The 16,529-nt window shown below is 44.4% G+C and overlaps 1 long non-coding RNA gene across 2 annotated transcripts in view; it reads left to right on the top strand.

Moving 5' to 3' along the window:
• The first annotated feature begins 12,358 nt into the window (after window positions 1–12,358).
• The window catches only part of LOC123464704, a 42,929-nt gene continuing 38,758 nt past the window's right edge, over window positions 12,359–16,529 (top strand). For both annotated transcript variants that reach the window (XR_006639748.1, XR_006639747.1), the window contains exons 1-2: window positions 12,359–14,328; window positions 16,193–16,360. This is a non-coding gene — a long non-coding RNA (uncharacterized LOC123464704). The remainder of the gene's footprint in view (window positions 14,329–16,192; window positions 16,361–16,529) is intronic.

The raw sequence follows: 16,529 nt of genomic DNA, 5'->3' as shown, positions 1-16,529 counted from the left end.
AAATACTGTTGCCTTAATATTAATCCAAATGAAACATTACTTCCCATATAATGATGCATAAGAAAGATCTATTTTCAGCATTAATATTCACATTCACCATTACACTAAAAGAACCAGAGTTTGTTGAAATGCTCAAAAGTTCACCAAAGGCCGAGTGAACATTATCCAATGATGTTTTAATAGTTTAAATCAAGTTTAACCTTCTCTGGTCAATGTTACCCAATTGTAGGCTTTATGTATGTTCACCTCATGACCCTCACAGTAATATTGTTAGCATACAAGTTTGCAGAAATATTAGTAGTCAAGAATATACATCTTATTATATAACCAGCTGTTGTCCATAGAATCATGAAAAAAAGATCTATGTCAGATCAATGAGAGTGAAAAATAGTTTCTATTGGGCTTGGTTCTGTTCTCTTCTAAGATGCAAGAAAATATAGCAATGGAAAATTTCTTATATTCTTAGTGTTTATTGTTTCACAGTTCCATTTAATTGAACATTAGCTGTTTTTTATTATTGAGACTTTGTATTATTCTTAATCAATTTTATTTCTAACTCTATTATCTGATATTAATTTTTATCAATTTTAATTCCCTTTTTCTGTTTTAATTTGTTTTTACTATTTTTAAATTACCTATCTTGGCCCACCTTACTGAATTTAACCTTTTGGACTATTAATTTTGCTTATTGATTTAGGCAGAAAAAGCCTTTTAAGGGTGGGTTTAGATGATTTACATTAAATCTATTTGGTACATTTGGTTTTAATTCTTTCAATGTTTAGGATTTGTCTCTTTGATTCTATGAACTATATTATCCCCTTTATCTTTGAAAAAGTTTTGGGAGACAAAAAGCCCTGTTTTAAAGACATACATGAATATCTTAAACCATTCTATGACCATTCTAATGACCTCTTTCCCTAATCAAAAGTATGTTCCACTCCCCTTCAAGGAAGACAAGGCTACTGTTCTTTTTGTCTGTGCTTCTTGTTCCCTATACTGATTTCTAATTCATAATTATTTCTCACTTTTTTTCTCTTTCATGTTTCTTTTATGGTTTCTTTGCCTCAGATAATTAAGCTAGTGTCATAAATAACCCTTTCAGAGTTATCCTTATTTCTTTAATAATAGTTGGTGTCAATAATTATCGGAGGTTCATTTTTAGCCATTAGCCATTCAAATTTCTGTCTCTAATTTTAGCCTTGCATACTGTATATTGTGGTTTTGAGCACTTTTCAAAAGAGGTTTCTGGCTGCCACATGTTTTTTTTTAAGTTGGGTTGGTCTGAGAATGTCTCTCTGTTGCCTCCCTATACAAATGGCTTGATGTGGTCCATTACTCCTGAGTCGCAGCTTATCCCTTCCATAGAAGATGTCAGCATAGTGTCATCAGGCATTGCTCATAGCAGCAGAAAAAGCCAAAGCTAGTCTGATATTTTGCTCTTTGAAAATGACCTACTTTTTCTACTTGGAAACTTGCAGAATTCTCTTTTTTTCCCTTATAGCTTAAAAATTTTATGAAACTATGTCATGGTGTTGCTTTTGTTATTGATTTTGCCTGGAACTTTGGACGTATTCACTGTAATCTTTTTTCAAATATAATGTTTTCTCTGAGTATTGATTTTGATCCTTTTGTTTGTTTGTTTTTTCACCTTTGGAAACCCTTTTAATTTGGAAATCAGATCTCCAAATTTAACAACTTCTATTGAATTATTTTCTTCCTTTTTTTTTTAACTCTTTTTAAATTCTAAATACTAAAATTATGAATAAGGAGGGGATGAGCCGTTTCTTTTTAATGTTTTTATTAAAAACCATGCACAATGGCAATTGTCAAACAGGGAGGTCTTATTTTAATAAGACCAGTTGACACCTGTTTGGTTGAATGACATGGACAGCAGCTGGGCCATCTTGTCCATTTTCAAACAGAGTAGAGAATTTACAGGTTCCTCTTTTGGTGAATGTGGTAGCAACTGTAGTTAAACATAAAGCAGGAGAATCTGTCAGAGAGCCCTCTTTTCTACAGGCTGAGGAGTTCTTCACGTAATCTGCCAAATATGTCAGATACCATTAAAAGACAATAGCGGTAAATTGACATGAGGAGACATGAGGGCTCCGGACATTCAGCTTAGACTGGGAAGTCAAGTGTGTGAGGAACATAATGAACAAAGAAACAAGTCACACCAAGCCTCACAACAGCATCTGGGGAAAGGGAGAGCATGATCCTGGTTGTGTGAGGACCAGAGAGTCCCTGGGGCAGATATGTGACTAAGATATCCATCCACAGTCAGCACGATCTCTACCTATTTGAGCTCTGACCTAGATCCTGGACATGTGATTTTTCAGAGTCCAGGCCTGGAAGCTAACAGAGGCCCTGGCTGATGGGCTGTGTCAGCCTGCAAGAAAGGAGGTGTTAGGAGGGCTGGCCCCATGTTCCTGCGGATCGGCAGGGGCAGAGATGTGGGAAGTAGGAAGGAGTGGTCATGCTCAGGCCTGAGGATGAATCAAGACTGAGATCACTAATGCTGTACTTGCCTCAGTGGCGACTGAAATAGAAACAGGGGTTGGGCTAAGATTGTAGGTGGCACGTCAGTGGCCCTGGCCATCAGAAGCTGAGTCACAGACGTCTTTGGGAGCACAATGGCCACGTTTATGAGTATGGAAGGATCTATTTTCCTCATTTTATCTCTCTATCAGAGTTGTTTGACAAATGCCTTCCAGTAATCACAGGTCTTTTCTGTGTCTAGGTTTCAGATCTGGCCCTTATATGATTAGACTGGAGATTATGAAACCAGATACTGTATTTGGTGTAGTGATCTTCTTGAGGACTTCATCAATGATATATCTCTCTCCACTTGTTCGAGTCACACAATAAATTCTTTCAAAGAAAAGTGTGACTTCAAAGGGAGTACCAGCCCCCAAAACAGTCCTGTTTATCTTGCATTTACTGGGGCTCCCAACACATACATTTGTTCATTCTTTACAAATCCCGATTCTACTAGGCTCTGCTTTCTTATCAAAGATTCTCTCCTTTGAAGCCCAATAAATTATGTAGCTTTGGATTTCTAGTCTCCACAACTCCTCTGCACAGGATGTTGGAAGGTGTTGCTGCATTCCCACTCCTTCAAAACATTTTGAACATAAGTAAAGTTATTTCCATCGAGGAAAACAGTTTGCATGGAGTTCATCTCCATATACTTAGAATTCTAAGTTCCTCACTTGCCACTAAGTTACTAAAGTTCACTCATTTTAAAATAGACTTCCACTTTTCTAACATCCTGTTGTTACTTTTCTGCTGCTTTCCACAACAGGTAGGTAACTGATTGCTACTGCTAGGTCACTTCAGTCGAGTGCAACTCTGTGCGACCCCATAGACGGCAGCCCACCAGGTTCCTCCGTCCCTGGGATTCTCCGGAAAAGAATACTGGAGTGGGTTGCCATTTCCTTCTCCAATGCATGAAAGTGAAAAGTGAAAGTGAAGTCGCTCAGTCGTGTCTGACTCTTAGCGACCCCATGGACTGCAGCCTATCAGGCTCCTCCGCCCATGGGATTTTCCAGGCAAGAGTACTGGAGTGGGGTGCCATTGCCTTCTCCGATAACTGATCTAATCAGGTAACTGATTAGATAGGAGAAATTATTTTGACATTTTATCCTTAATCAGAACTGTAAACTTCCTCTAACCATAGTTAAGACTAAGGTCACTGGTGTCTTATCATTGTACACCAATTCCCTTTTGAGGAATTCTGCTTTGGGGCTTAAAGATAATCTTCAAAGTTGACCATGTCATGTAAGTCTGGATTTCAGGCACTCAACAGCTGAAATTACCTGAAGGAACAAAGATCTTCTGGAGAGTGAGAGTGGAGGAAACTGGAAGGTGGGGCGGAGGTGGATCAGGAACAGACCACGCCCGCAAGCCTCAGTTTGCTCCTGTTTTCAGCTATTAGCCACCACGGTCTTCACCAGCAGTAAATGAAGAGAGCGCAGCAGGGGCATACCCAGGGCTCACCAAGTGCAAGTTGGACTTCAGTGAATGTTCTGAGGGATAGTCTGAGACTGGACTGCTTTTTTTTTTTAAGTCTTTATTGAATTTGTTATAATATTGCTTCTGTTTTAAGTTTTGTTTTTTGGCCAAGAGGCATGTGGATCTTAGCTCCCCAACCAGGGATCGAACCTGCATACCCTGCATTGGAAGGCAAAATCTTACCCACTGGACCACCAGGGAAGTCCCTAGACAGCTCTTTAATAGAAGTTGTCTCTATCTAAGCATATGCCCACAGGGCAACTCCCCAAGCTCAAAGCTTGTCCTCAAGTTCTGGTTGACTTGAAACTGTTTTTGCAAATACATCTCTGTTTCTTTCTGTGCTTAGGAGCTTAGAAACTTACCCAGTCTCTCATTTGATAGATTAAAAGAATGAAGCATAAAGAAGTTCAATGACTTTCCCAAGGTCTCTGTGTTGAGTTTAGAACGACAATCTTTGTACTGTACAAACTGTCTCCAGTCCTTCCCAGATTATACACTTATTTTTTAAACTTGTGTTGAAACTTAGACCATAGAATGTCTGTCTCAATTTTACACAGGTCATTTCCTTGGTCAGGAATATTATTCTCCCTCTTGTTTTCCCGGCTTAACTCTTTCCATCTCCTCTTGTCCCTTTTAGACTAGGAGGTGATACTCCTTGATGTGTTTATCCTCCATGTGGCCATAAACCCAGCTCATTTCCCAGTTACAGCATTTGTCGTGTTCTGATGTGTCAATATATTTGTCTGCCTATCCAGCTGGGTGTGTCCTGAGGTCAGAGAACAGTTTGTTTTCTCTACCCTCAAACCCTATGGCATACTTGGCATTTATTTGGCTCTGAGTAGAAGCTGTGAATTAATGTGAATGGAAGACTTAATGGGGCATCCCAGATGGCACAGTGGTAAAGAATCCACCTGCAAATGCAGGAGATGTGGGTCAATCCTTGGGTTGGGAAGATCCCCTGGAGGAGGGCATGGCAATCTACCCCAGTATCCTTGCCTGGGAAATCCCATGAACATAGGAGCGTGGTGGGCTACCGTCCATGGGATCACAAAGAATCAGACGTGATTGAGCAACTGAGCATACACACAGCTTAATGAATACAGCAATAACTACATATATTGAAGAGTTGTTTTACTCTGGGCATTTACAGATATTAGGTTCAAATCACTACCAACTAAAATTGACTTGTCATGTGTATCATAATAACTTATACTGGAGTTTCATTTCCAGGAGCTGGTAAAGAATATCCATTCTTTTTGCCTCTGCAGTCAAACATTGGTTGTACCTGAGCCCAGGACAACCAAGGTACCCAAGATTGTTCAACACAGAACAACGTGGAAAGGCTAAATTCTTAAACAGTTTGGGTTCTGCTGATGGCACATGGATCCTCTTAAAATGACACAAGTCTATGACCCAGATTTTCCAGGAAGGTCCCACTTTCAAGTGTTTGCTCCATTTTCCCCACAAATAAGCATATATTTTCAAGCCGTATGTCTCTGTTTTGTTTAAGGAAGTGCGACTGCTGCTAAATACTCAATTCTAGCCCTGAATGACGTGTTAAGTTCATGATAAACAGCCTTATATTTAACAAAGCATCTCATCTAAAAAGGTTTTTTGAATTTACTCCTATTGAAAAAAAATTTAGAAATGTCACAGCACCTAAATTTTTTAAAATATGTATCTCCACTCCACTCCACGTAAAACTTGGCGACAATTGTGAACATTATTCTAGTAAAGCTGAGAAAAATGTGTTCCTTAAATCTGGGGGCTTTTGAAGCAGCTCTGCCTTTTGGCCAGTTGGCTAGTCTTTTGCCTCTGACTCAAAATCATAATGGAATCTTTGACCTCACATCTAGCAAGAAGGCTAGAAGCAGGCTTTAAGACTGAGGTATTCCCAGCCCAAAAGCAACCATTGTGTTTCCAGTGTTTACCTGGTGGAAGCCCCAGGGCAGCCTGACTTGTCACCAGGGGAGAGGAAGACCTGGACTATTGTGAGGGGAAGAGATGGTAGCTCTTGTTTGTTTGACTGATTGCTGCTTGCCCCTAGAATAGCCAAAAACAGAAGAGAAGGAAGTAAAGATGGCCTTTGATAAGGATCTGGATCTGGAGGGAAACCCCTCAGGGACAGACTAAGGTTTGGAAGAGAGTTCTCTGGTGGTCCAGTGGTTAAGACTCAGAGCTTTCACTACCATATGAGTTCAGTCCCTGGTCTGGGAACCGAGATCCTGCAAGCCATGCAGCACTGCTACAACAAAAACAAAAGAACAACTGAAGTCTGGAGATGGTCCTATCCACCCCTGTTCATTTCACACATACTCTCGCTTCCTCTTCCCAGAACCACCAGCCTGTGAACCCCTGGGTGTTCTGAGCACTCCTGGTCCAGCCCTTGTCACCCTCGATACCAGACATATGCTTGGCAGGGTGTGATGCAAGATGCACAGATGGAGCAGCCCTGGAGTTCAACTCCGGTGGCCCTTCACCACCCACCTCCATAACCCCCTTTAGGAGCGGGAGAGATGACTCTTTGGAGCAGGTGGGTTCTAAAGAGGACAGATCCTTACTGAACAGATTGCAGGATGGATGAAGGGACACAGTTGAACCATAGGAAACTGGCCAGTTATCTAAGACAAATAAAAAGATAGACATTTAGATATGACTGATGGACAGCGATATATACACGTAGGTAGATATAAAAAGCAGTTAGTGATAGAGGTGGTGACTTAGGAATGTACAGGCCAATTACCATATTTATTTTAACAATATATCAGTTATTTGGGGCACATGTGTGCCTCTTTCTACAAGGAAAGGATGGTCTGAGGGAGATCAAGGACAAAAGAACGAGAAGTGCACACGTCTCTGGGAGCAGTATCAGCCTGGGTGACAGCCAACTCATGCCACAGTTCCTATTCCTAACCTGCTCCCACCTCAACAATTACAGTAAAACCCCCAGCAGAACAGAACTGTCAGAGATTGAACTATGTGAAACTGTATGCACCACTTAGGTACAGATGAGAAATTTTGTCTTAATCCATAAGTATGTCTTAGGGTTTTGTAAAATAGCTCATAAACTATGGTTTATAAACTGGCTTGAGCTAATCTGCCCCCATGGACTCACAGTTATTATTTATCACTTTCTCCCAAACTGAAATACAAGTACTCTGGATCATTAGTTAAAATGTATAAACAATTGATCACAATCCTCTCTTACAGAGTTTCCCCTAAATACTATATAAACATGATATGACCAGAATAAATACACAAAGGAATTTTTTTTCTGGTCAATGGTTCCTAATGATGTATGGTAAGTGTTATACCTAATCAATTCCCTTCTTTCCATATCTGGGTTCTACAATTTATCGTGTTGGACAAACATGAAAAATTAGCCCATACTTCCAAGAATCTTAGACCATTCAACCTTTAAAAATGGTTTACGATCTTCATCTTGAGCAGTTTCGATTCCTTATTGCCCTAGAGCACTGGACCTGAGATCCAGTCTGTACCAAACAAATCAACATTTGCAGCCTGCTCTAAGACGGAAAACTTCTGTACCCACACACTGCTATTCTTGAGTTCTGGGAAGATGGCTTTGGTGTCTTTACAGGCTCTTTGGTGCAGCATTTATGGACTGTAATGTCACTTCTAGAGAACTTGAATCCTTAATGTATACTCTAAACTTGATCAGACTCAATGATTTTCCTTAGATGGATATCCAGGTCCTTGAATTATCTTTGGAGCCAGATTTTCCAGTGTCAGTTGACAGATGGGTGTGAAAAAAGCCCTAAGAGAAAGATGAAGGAAGGAAAAGTGGCTCCAACTTCAATACTGGAGAATAAAATGTCACCAATTCCTCCATCAATTGCAAGGGAAAAAAAAAAAAAAACTACCTAGTTTTTGCAAACAGTTTCACTTCAAACGCCTGTATTTCCTTTGTTTTATGAGTAGCATCACTTTTTAAACTTAAATTGTGGCATCGAGCACACATACAATGGAGAGACCAAAACAAAATGTACAGCAAGCACAATGGTCCTCCCAGGATCAATACCCACACAGCCATCACTCAGGCCAATAAACAGTCATTGCCAGCACCCCAAAGATCTCCTCTCCCAACACCATGCAACACTTCTCTCCACTCCCTTCCCCCAACATTCTGTTCATGGAAATCACCATCTGCTTCTCTTTGTATTTTTACCACTTAAGTACTCAGTATACCCCTAAATGCTATGGTTTATTTTTGCATTTTTTCCTTTGAAAGTGGAAATGAAGTTGCTCAGTCATGTCTGACTCTTTGCGACCCCATGGACTGTAGCCCACCAGACTTCTCTGTCCATGGGATTTTCCAGGCAAGAGTACTGGAGTAGAGTGCCACTGTCTTCTCCAGGGGATCTTCCCAATCCAGGGATCGAACCCAGGTCTCCTGCATTGCAGATAGATGCTTTACTGTCTGAGCCACCAGGGAAGCCCTTTAACTTCACATAAAAGGAATCATACAGTGTGGACTGTTTTGTGACTGGCTAATTCCATTTAATATTGTGCTTGACTTTATACAGTCTGTGTTATTATATATATTTTCAGTTCTGCAGAGCATGCCATTGTATGTCCACCAACAGTGGAAGTGTGTTTGCACTCCTCTTGCTCCACATCTTCACCAACATTTGATATTGTTGGGTTTTTTCTGGTGTATCTCATCACTTTTTGTTTCTAATTTCCCTGATTACTAATGTGGTTGAACACCTTTTCTACATGTTTATGGGTCATTTGGAAAACCTGTTTTGTAAATGTCTGTTGGAGTCTCCCATTTTCTTTTGTTAGCTGTGTTTTCTCCCACACTATGATCTTACTTTTTTATCTTCTTAACAGTGTCTTTTGCTAAAAATAAATTCTTAATTTTAATGTAGTCAAATGTATTACTCTTTTCTGTATGGCTGGTATTCTTGATCTTGTTAAAGAAATCTTTCCCTACTTGGAAATCCCAAACATATTCTCCTATAGTCTATGTTAGTAGTTTTATTAGTCAAGTTGTCCCCAGTAATCCTGATATTTAAACCCATCAAGAAGGGATATCTGATTTCCCTCAATCATATCCAACTCTTTGCGACCCCATAGACTATACAGTCCATGGAATTCTCCAGGCCAGAATACTGGAGTGAGTAGCTTTTCCCTTCTCCAGGGGATCTTCCCAACCCAGGGATCGAACCCAGGTCTCTTGAATTGCAGGTGGATTCTTTACCAGCTGAGCCAAAAGGGAAGCCCCAAGAAGGGATATGGGTCTTAATGATTTCCTCCCAGAATGCTCCTTGGGCTTCTTATGCAAATTTGCTCACTGTCTGGGCCCCAGCAACCTTCTGTTTCCACATGTCAGCACTTTCTCACATGTATATAACCTATGGACTCTCTCTCTCTTTTCTCTCCCTCTCTGTCACATTCTCAACTCCTAGGTCTTGCTTTTTTCCTTCCTATCGCTCTCTTCTGAAGAAGTCTGTCTGCTTGGCTTGTTTAATCGTTCTGCATCTCCACCCTTTACCCTCACAGGATAGTGGTGCTTCATAGATCCTTCCTTCTAAAGAGAGAGAGGGAATGAGTTACAAGTTCTTTGGTTCCACTCTTCGGAACCTGACCTGGCTGTAACATTCATCCCAGAACCATCATTCTATCATTCTAGCTTATTTATTTTTCTATTTTTATTTAATTAAATAGAAAGGAAGCACTCACTTATTCTCCACTTAAATATCATATTTGAGATTTAAAATCACATTTGGCAGTGTACCACAGGATGCCAAGGAAGACTTCACCCATATCGCTTTAAATTTCTTGCTATCTTGTCATGCTTTCCATCACCCATTGGAACAATTAGTTCAGCTTCCTTAAGCTAAACTCGCCACTTCCCAGATGTAAGCAGCGTTCTAGCTTCTTTAAATCATGGGAACAGCAGCTTCAGTTTATTTTCCTCTCTTCATTGTGTATTCTTACCACTGGTGTGCCCAAGCCTCCAGTCTTATTTTATTGATTTACTTATGTACTCTTTTTATCCCCAACCTCCTCTCCAATTTCCCTCCCCTCACAGGTATGCACACGTGATTTATGTGTGTCATATGCACTGTCATTTTGTGTGCATACTTTTTAAATTAACACAAATGGCATTGTGATGTAGACTTTACTGTACTCAGCACCATGTGTTTACACGTGGCTGTGTGTATGTCTTATGACATTGCATTTCACTGTATTTCGTTCACCACAGGAGCCTCAGCTTCTCTAAGTGCTGCCTCACAGAGCAAGAAAATCAAGATGGAGCTGGGACATCTTACTGTTAAAAGCAATGATATATTCAGGCATTTCTTAATAATTCTGGGAAAGCAAGGAGTCCAGCCTGAAAGGAGCAGACCCACCCATCATTATCGAAAACACCATGATTATGCCCAACCAGTCTTAGAAGAATCCTGACTTCCCAGAGATCCTGCCTGGCACAGTCATTAGCTTTCCTCCAAGTCAATCTCAAGGACTCCTGACTACTTAACAGGGGATTACAAAAACTGAAGTTATAAAATATTTATTTATTATTGAGGTATAGTTGATGTATGCGAGGTTGTAAAAATTTTTTATGTGATAAGAAATAAAGAAACAAACAACTGAAGTGCTATATCTCTGAGAACACAGACCCTCCCAAGAGTGGGTGCATGGCAACAGCAGTCAAGACCTTAGACTTCTGCAGAAATATGAAATAGCCTGAGACAGTCTGGCAGCGAATGCGATGTAGTGCACTTATGATGCTGGTGGTAAAGAGCCTGCCTGCCAATGCGGGAGACATAAGAGATGCAGGTTCAATTCCTGGGTCAGGAAGATCCCCTGGAGGAGGGCATGGCAACCCACTCCAATACTTTTGCCTGGAGAATCTCACGGACAGAGGAGCCTGGCGGGCTGCAGTCCAAAGGGTCGCACAGAGTCGGGTATGACTGAAGCGACTGAGCACACATGCACACACAGCACAGACATGCATACTCCGCATCTGTGCAGGCATCTGTGGGGGCAGGCGGTGGTGGCACCAGCGGGGGTTTCGTCCTTTGGACAATCTTGGCAGAGCCAGAGTTCTCACCACGTTAAAAGAAAGCGGAGGGAAACAAGATGTTTCCTGTCACGGGACAGCCATGGAAGGAGCTTATCACTCCCCGCCTTCCCTACCGAGCTCTGAGAATTACATGGAAGGGGACAGATGGAGTCACGGTCGGCGTCACCTTCATGCTGTTAATGCTAAATTGAAGAATGGGCCTTTCCACTACCTCCCCTCTAAATGAAAGGCAGCGTAGAGCTGAACCAATGTGCCCAGCAAATTTCAGGTCAGACGTCTTCAACTCAGAGCAGAGCCCTGGCTTAGTTAGACAAAAGCAAGCCTTGCATACTAGAGACTAGAAAGGTCATTTAAGCTCACCACACCCAAGCGCAGTGGCCCAAGTAGACCAATCTGTTTATCCACTCCTCAGCTTACCTTGTGCTCAGAAGCTCAGTTGTGTCCAACTCTTTTTTGACCCCATGGACTGTAGCCCACCAGGCTCCTCTGTCCATGGGATTCTCTCAGCAAGAATACTAGAGTGGGTTGCCATTTTCTCCCCCAGGGTATTGAAGTCACGTCTCCTGCATTGGCAGGCAGATTCTTTACCACTAGCTCCACCTGGGAAGTCTCAGCTGACAGGGAGAAGTGAATAAGGCAACCATGCAGAGCAAAGGCAACACTTTTGAAAGGGCTGAACTATTGTACAAAGTGTCTTTTTTTATGAGCAGAACCAAGAATGTGCAGAGAGTTTCCTGGAGCAAAAGTCTATAGAGTTCCTTGGGAGCTGATGGGGTGGAGCCAAAGAAATAGTGATTTGTGACACTCGTTATGGCCCTTCTTCTACACACACATATAAATAGCTTGGAAATCCCATCCACATTTTGGAGGCCCTACTGTAGGGATTCCAATATTGAAAACTCCCACACGCCCCAGATGGGTGTGGGGCTTTCCACTACTTGGATCCAGGCACAGCTCCGTACATGGTGGCCAAATGCTTCCTGACTTGTGCCTGATTCACCACTTCGAGAATCAGGGGAAGAGTGGAGGAAACTACTGTGCTTGGTTGAAGCATGAGGCTGCTGCTGCTGCTAAGTCGCTTGAGTCGTGTCCGACTCTGTGTGACCCCATAGACTGCAGCCCCTCAGGCTCCTCCGTCCCTGGGATTCTCCAGGCAAGAACACTGGAGTGGGTTGCTATTTCCTTCTCCAATGCATGAAAGTGAAAAGTGAAAGTGAAGTTGCTCAGTTGTGTCCAACTCTTCGAAACCCCATGGACTGTAGCCTACCAGGCTCCTCTGTCCATGGGATTTTCCAGGCAAGAGTACTGGAGTGGGTTGCCATTGCATGAGGATGGCCCACCAAAGTCCCAAAATGTGAAGCAGAGAGAGCCCATCCAGCTCCACTGCGAGCTGTCCAAGGGGGCAGCGCACTTTCACCTCTCTTGAGAAAGGTCATGAGTGTGTCCAGGAAGCTTATGTGGAAGATGACACCTGCAGACACTAACTTGTTTCCAGAACCAGAAAGGAAATCCATGGCAGATATCTGCCCCCATCACCGACCCCCAGAGACCTAGTGAAATGCCCAAATAGGTCATTACGCAGGCAGTGAAGGCCACAAGAGCAGGCACGTTGCAGAGACAAACAATTTCTGAGACAGAAAAGAAATTAAAATAAAAAAAGTAAGATAGGAACAGACTTAGAGGCTTACCTCTGTTACCGGAAAAGAATCCTGAAGACCTTGCTGCATATATGAACATGTGGAGAGCAGCAAGGGTCTGAATGTCATATGCCTAAACAACCCAAAAGGCAAGAGAAGAAAACCTCAGCATGTGCACTGGTGATGAAGAAACCTAAAGAGAAAACAGGGAAGGGGACTGTCATGGGAAGGAGTGAAATGATATGATGAATCTGGGATAATTGGAGATAGGAGCTTGAGTTTGTGTTTGTTGGATGGTTTTGTTTTTTCTTTAAACCTCTAAGAGCTTGCCATTTTCTTCTCCAGGTGATCTTCCCAACCCAAGGACCAAAGCCATGTCTCCTGCACTGGCAGGCAGATTCTTTTGCTGCTGAGCCACCAGGGAAGCCCTGACATTTAATACCACTTCCCTAACTCCCCAGAAAAAGACTTTGTCTTTCCTAGCATCTCAGGATGCTCGAGGGTTGGTGACAAATATGGAGGGGCATCTACTGAGGAAGGAGGCAGTGGTGAAGAGATGGACCACTGATGTAGAGATGCCGTTTGGAGGCAAAGCAGCTTCCCTCTTTGCCAGCTTCACACAGAAGCTAAGGTTAGGAGTTTCAAAACAAGTTCATTGCCAGTAAAAAAAAAAAAAAGATCAAACAGACGTCAGCTCAGCAATTGCTCAGCAGCAACTCTATCCCACCGCCTCCTTACTCTAGATTTGTCTTAGAACTCACCTACAACACCTCCAACAGGCCTGACCTTCGTTCTCCTATCCAAACATCATCTGGTTCCCTGGGTGAACAGCAGTATCTATAACCAGAGCGACAGCCTCCAGTCCTCGTGGTGGACATCAGAGCCTCAAGGAAAAGCCAGTCAACACATCGTTCTCCGCAGTGATGTATGTTGCTGGCATCTGGAGAACACAGGAAGAAGAGTGTCCACAGTCCTCTGGCTGCCCTGCCCTGTGTGAAAGGAGGACAGAATTGTGGTCTCCTGTTTCATGTGCTAATGAACTCTGACCTCTGGCCCTGCTGACCTTGCTGGAGGGCCCAGTATACCTCCATCCCTGGTTCCCACCTCCCAGCCTCCTCCTGTCCTCTAGATTCCAGCTCCTGGGCTGCGCGACCCCAGACTCGGTGAGAAGAATTATCAATAAGTCAGGATGCAGTCTGTGTTCTGGGGAGATCACCCACCTCTACCATCCACAGAAATTTTTTAGAGTTTTGTACAGCTAGATTATATTCACGCTGAAAAAATTCAGAGAGTCAGTGCTAGACAGGATTGTGAAGGGCAAGAGATGCTGCTCTTCGCAGATGTGTGTCTTTGGGGGAAGATGGTTCTGCTTGGGACTGAGGCTGGGGATCTTCTCACAGAGGACAGAGCCCTGATTTTGCTACAGAGAAGTGAGAAGATGCTGGTCTCAGAGCCCTGAGGGGCTTGCCGGGCTCGGGAAAGTGCAGGGCAGTTGACGTGGGAGCCACTAGCAATTGCTGAATTGTCATCACTTGGCTGAAGCTGGTCTTGATGAGTCCTGGAGACACACCATGCACTCAGATGTCCTGTGATGCCAGCTCCATGGCCAAGGACTTGGTAAGTCCCAGCGAGGCAGTTTGCTAGTGGTATAGGTCCAGCATCCAAGGGGAAAAGAAACTAAAAAGTATTCTCTTGGTGGGGCTTCCCCAGTGGCTCAGCAGTAAAGAACCCACCTGCGATGCAGGAGCTGCAGGAGGCTCCGGTTGATCCCTGGGTCAAGGAGATTCCCTGGAAAGGGAATGGCAACTCACTCCAGTATTCTCGCCTGGAGAATTCCATGGACAGAGGAGCCTGGCAGTCTATAGTCAGAAGGGTCGCAAAGAGTCTAAAGCAACTTGTCACGCATGCATGCACTCTCTTGGTGAGGGCAGGGGCTCCTCCTGGGTGCCAGGGCTGTGGAGGATGAATCTGTTCACTTTTAGACCCAGCTCATGCTCCTATTCCATCCCTTGGAATTACCAAGGGACAAAATCGGAGCAGGAGCAGAATGAAGCCTAGGCTTAATGAGAAGTCAGGGAGGCAGAGGTTGTGTTTGCCTATGCTCGACCCAGAGAGAACTTAGGTGCAGGGTCAGGAAATGGGACTGAAGAACCCAAGGCCAGACCTCTGCTCTACAATGACCTGGTCGACCTTGAGAAAGTCACTTAAGATCTCTAGGTCTCAGTTTATAAGCTCTCCCTTTTACAGTCACAGGAATGCCACATAGGGAACACCAGATAGTCTATACTGCCCCCTGGTGTGAATTTTTAAAAGAGCTCTCCTCTGAGCCTGTACAGCCCCTCTGGCTTGGTGAATGCATGTTCAAGACGCCCCCTTCCTTTAGGAGAATAGAGTGCCTCTCCAGGGTCAGTGGCTTGGCAGGCAGAGCATGGACTGGGTCTCAGCTCTCATTGTCCCTGGACCTGGTGACTTTGCACAGTGAACAATCTGTACAACCATCCACGGTGGCCCTACGGACGTGGGGATTGAATGACATAAATGCAATGAGTGTGATTTTAATTGTAGACCAGACAGATGTTCAGTTTTGTACACAAGAATTTTTTTATTTTAATCACACAGGATCAGTATCCACTTCCTTGACACCCTGGAATCCACTCCTCTGCCCTCTTCCAAAGCTCCCCACTCACTGTGTGAGATACATAGACGGCAGCAGTGGCAATCAGCCCCCCAGAGCCTCCCCTGTGAGGAGACAGACAGGTGCGATGAGGTAGAAGGGGAGCACAACTGAGAAGCCAGATGTTCCCAGAACTCGGGCTTCTGATGAGGAGACAGAGCTGAGCTATAAGAAGAGGGAAAGTGGGGATGGAGCTGGGAGTCTCTGGGGAGCAGTAAAACCTTTGGGGATGTTGGGGATGCTGACACAGCCTCTCCTGCTGGGAAAGCCCAGGACTCCCCGGAACCGGCCACAAGGATGGGACCGGTTAGCAGCTGGGTCTCTGGAGGACAGTTTGGGAGCCTGGAGGTAGCAGTCAGAAAGTGCAGCCTGGGGACAGCCACTCCCATAGCAGGGAAATGCATTTAGAGTCCCCTGAGCTGCAAACCTGGAACTGTTTCTGATTCGGATGAGAAGAGATGAAAAGCAAAAGAGGGAAAAGCTCAGCTATAAGAGACCCCAGAGGCAGGTAGGGGAGGAGGCTTACTCTGGCCTCTGGCCTCTGGTGGGGGGGTTGGGCTCTCTGGGTGACACCACCTGGCCCTGTGCGGGGCACCTACCCTGCCATGCTCAGAGGACAGAGCCCATCAGGGGCTATCGGGGCTCCTAGAGGGTGTGGAGTCTGCTGGCCACATTCCCTCCAAGTGGTCCCTCTCGCTGTGTTGGCCACATTCCCCTGGGACCAAACAGCCTGCAGCGGTGGTTCAGGAGGCGACCGGGGACAGATTCTGGCGTCCTCATCACACTCCTTCTACCTGCTCTCCTTAGGGTATTCCACTTTGGACTCCTTCCCCGAGTGTCCCCTTGGCGTGGAGGCGAGCAAGGCAGAGTCGCCCCAACTCCACCGGCCTCCCTGCCCTCCTCGTCCTCCGCGTGGGGCAGCGTCAGCACGGCCGGGTCCTCACGTTCACATCCGGGATCTGCCATCAGAACTGGGTGAGGAGGCAGCCACTTCCGCGTGCTGGAGGCCCGTGGTGGGGAGCGGGGGTGTGGGTGCCCTTCTCCCAGAGTGCGGAGGAGGGTTCGAGGGGCCTGCCCACCCACTGGGAGCACTTGGCTCATGAAGCCTTCACTGTCCTTCACCCATAGACTCTCCTCAGGGCAC

This window comes from Bubalus bubalis, chromosome 11 (genome assembly GCF_019923935.1).
Source record: "Bubalus bubalis isolate 160015118507 breed Murrah chromosome 11, NDDB_SH_1, whole genome shotgun sequence".
NCBI classification, from domain to species: Eukaryota; Metazoa; Chordata; class Mammalia; order Artiodactyla; family Bovidae; genus Bubalus; species Bubalus bubalis.
This window is presented reverse-complemented; position numbering and strand designations above follow the sequence as displayed.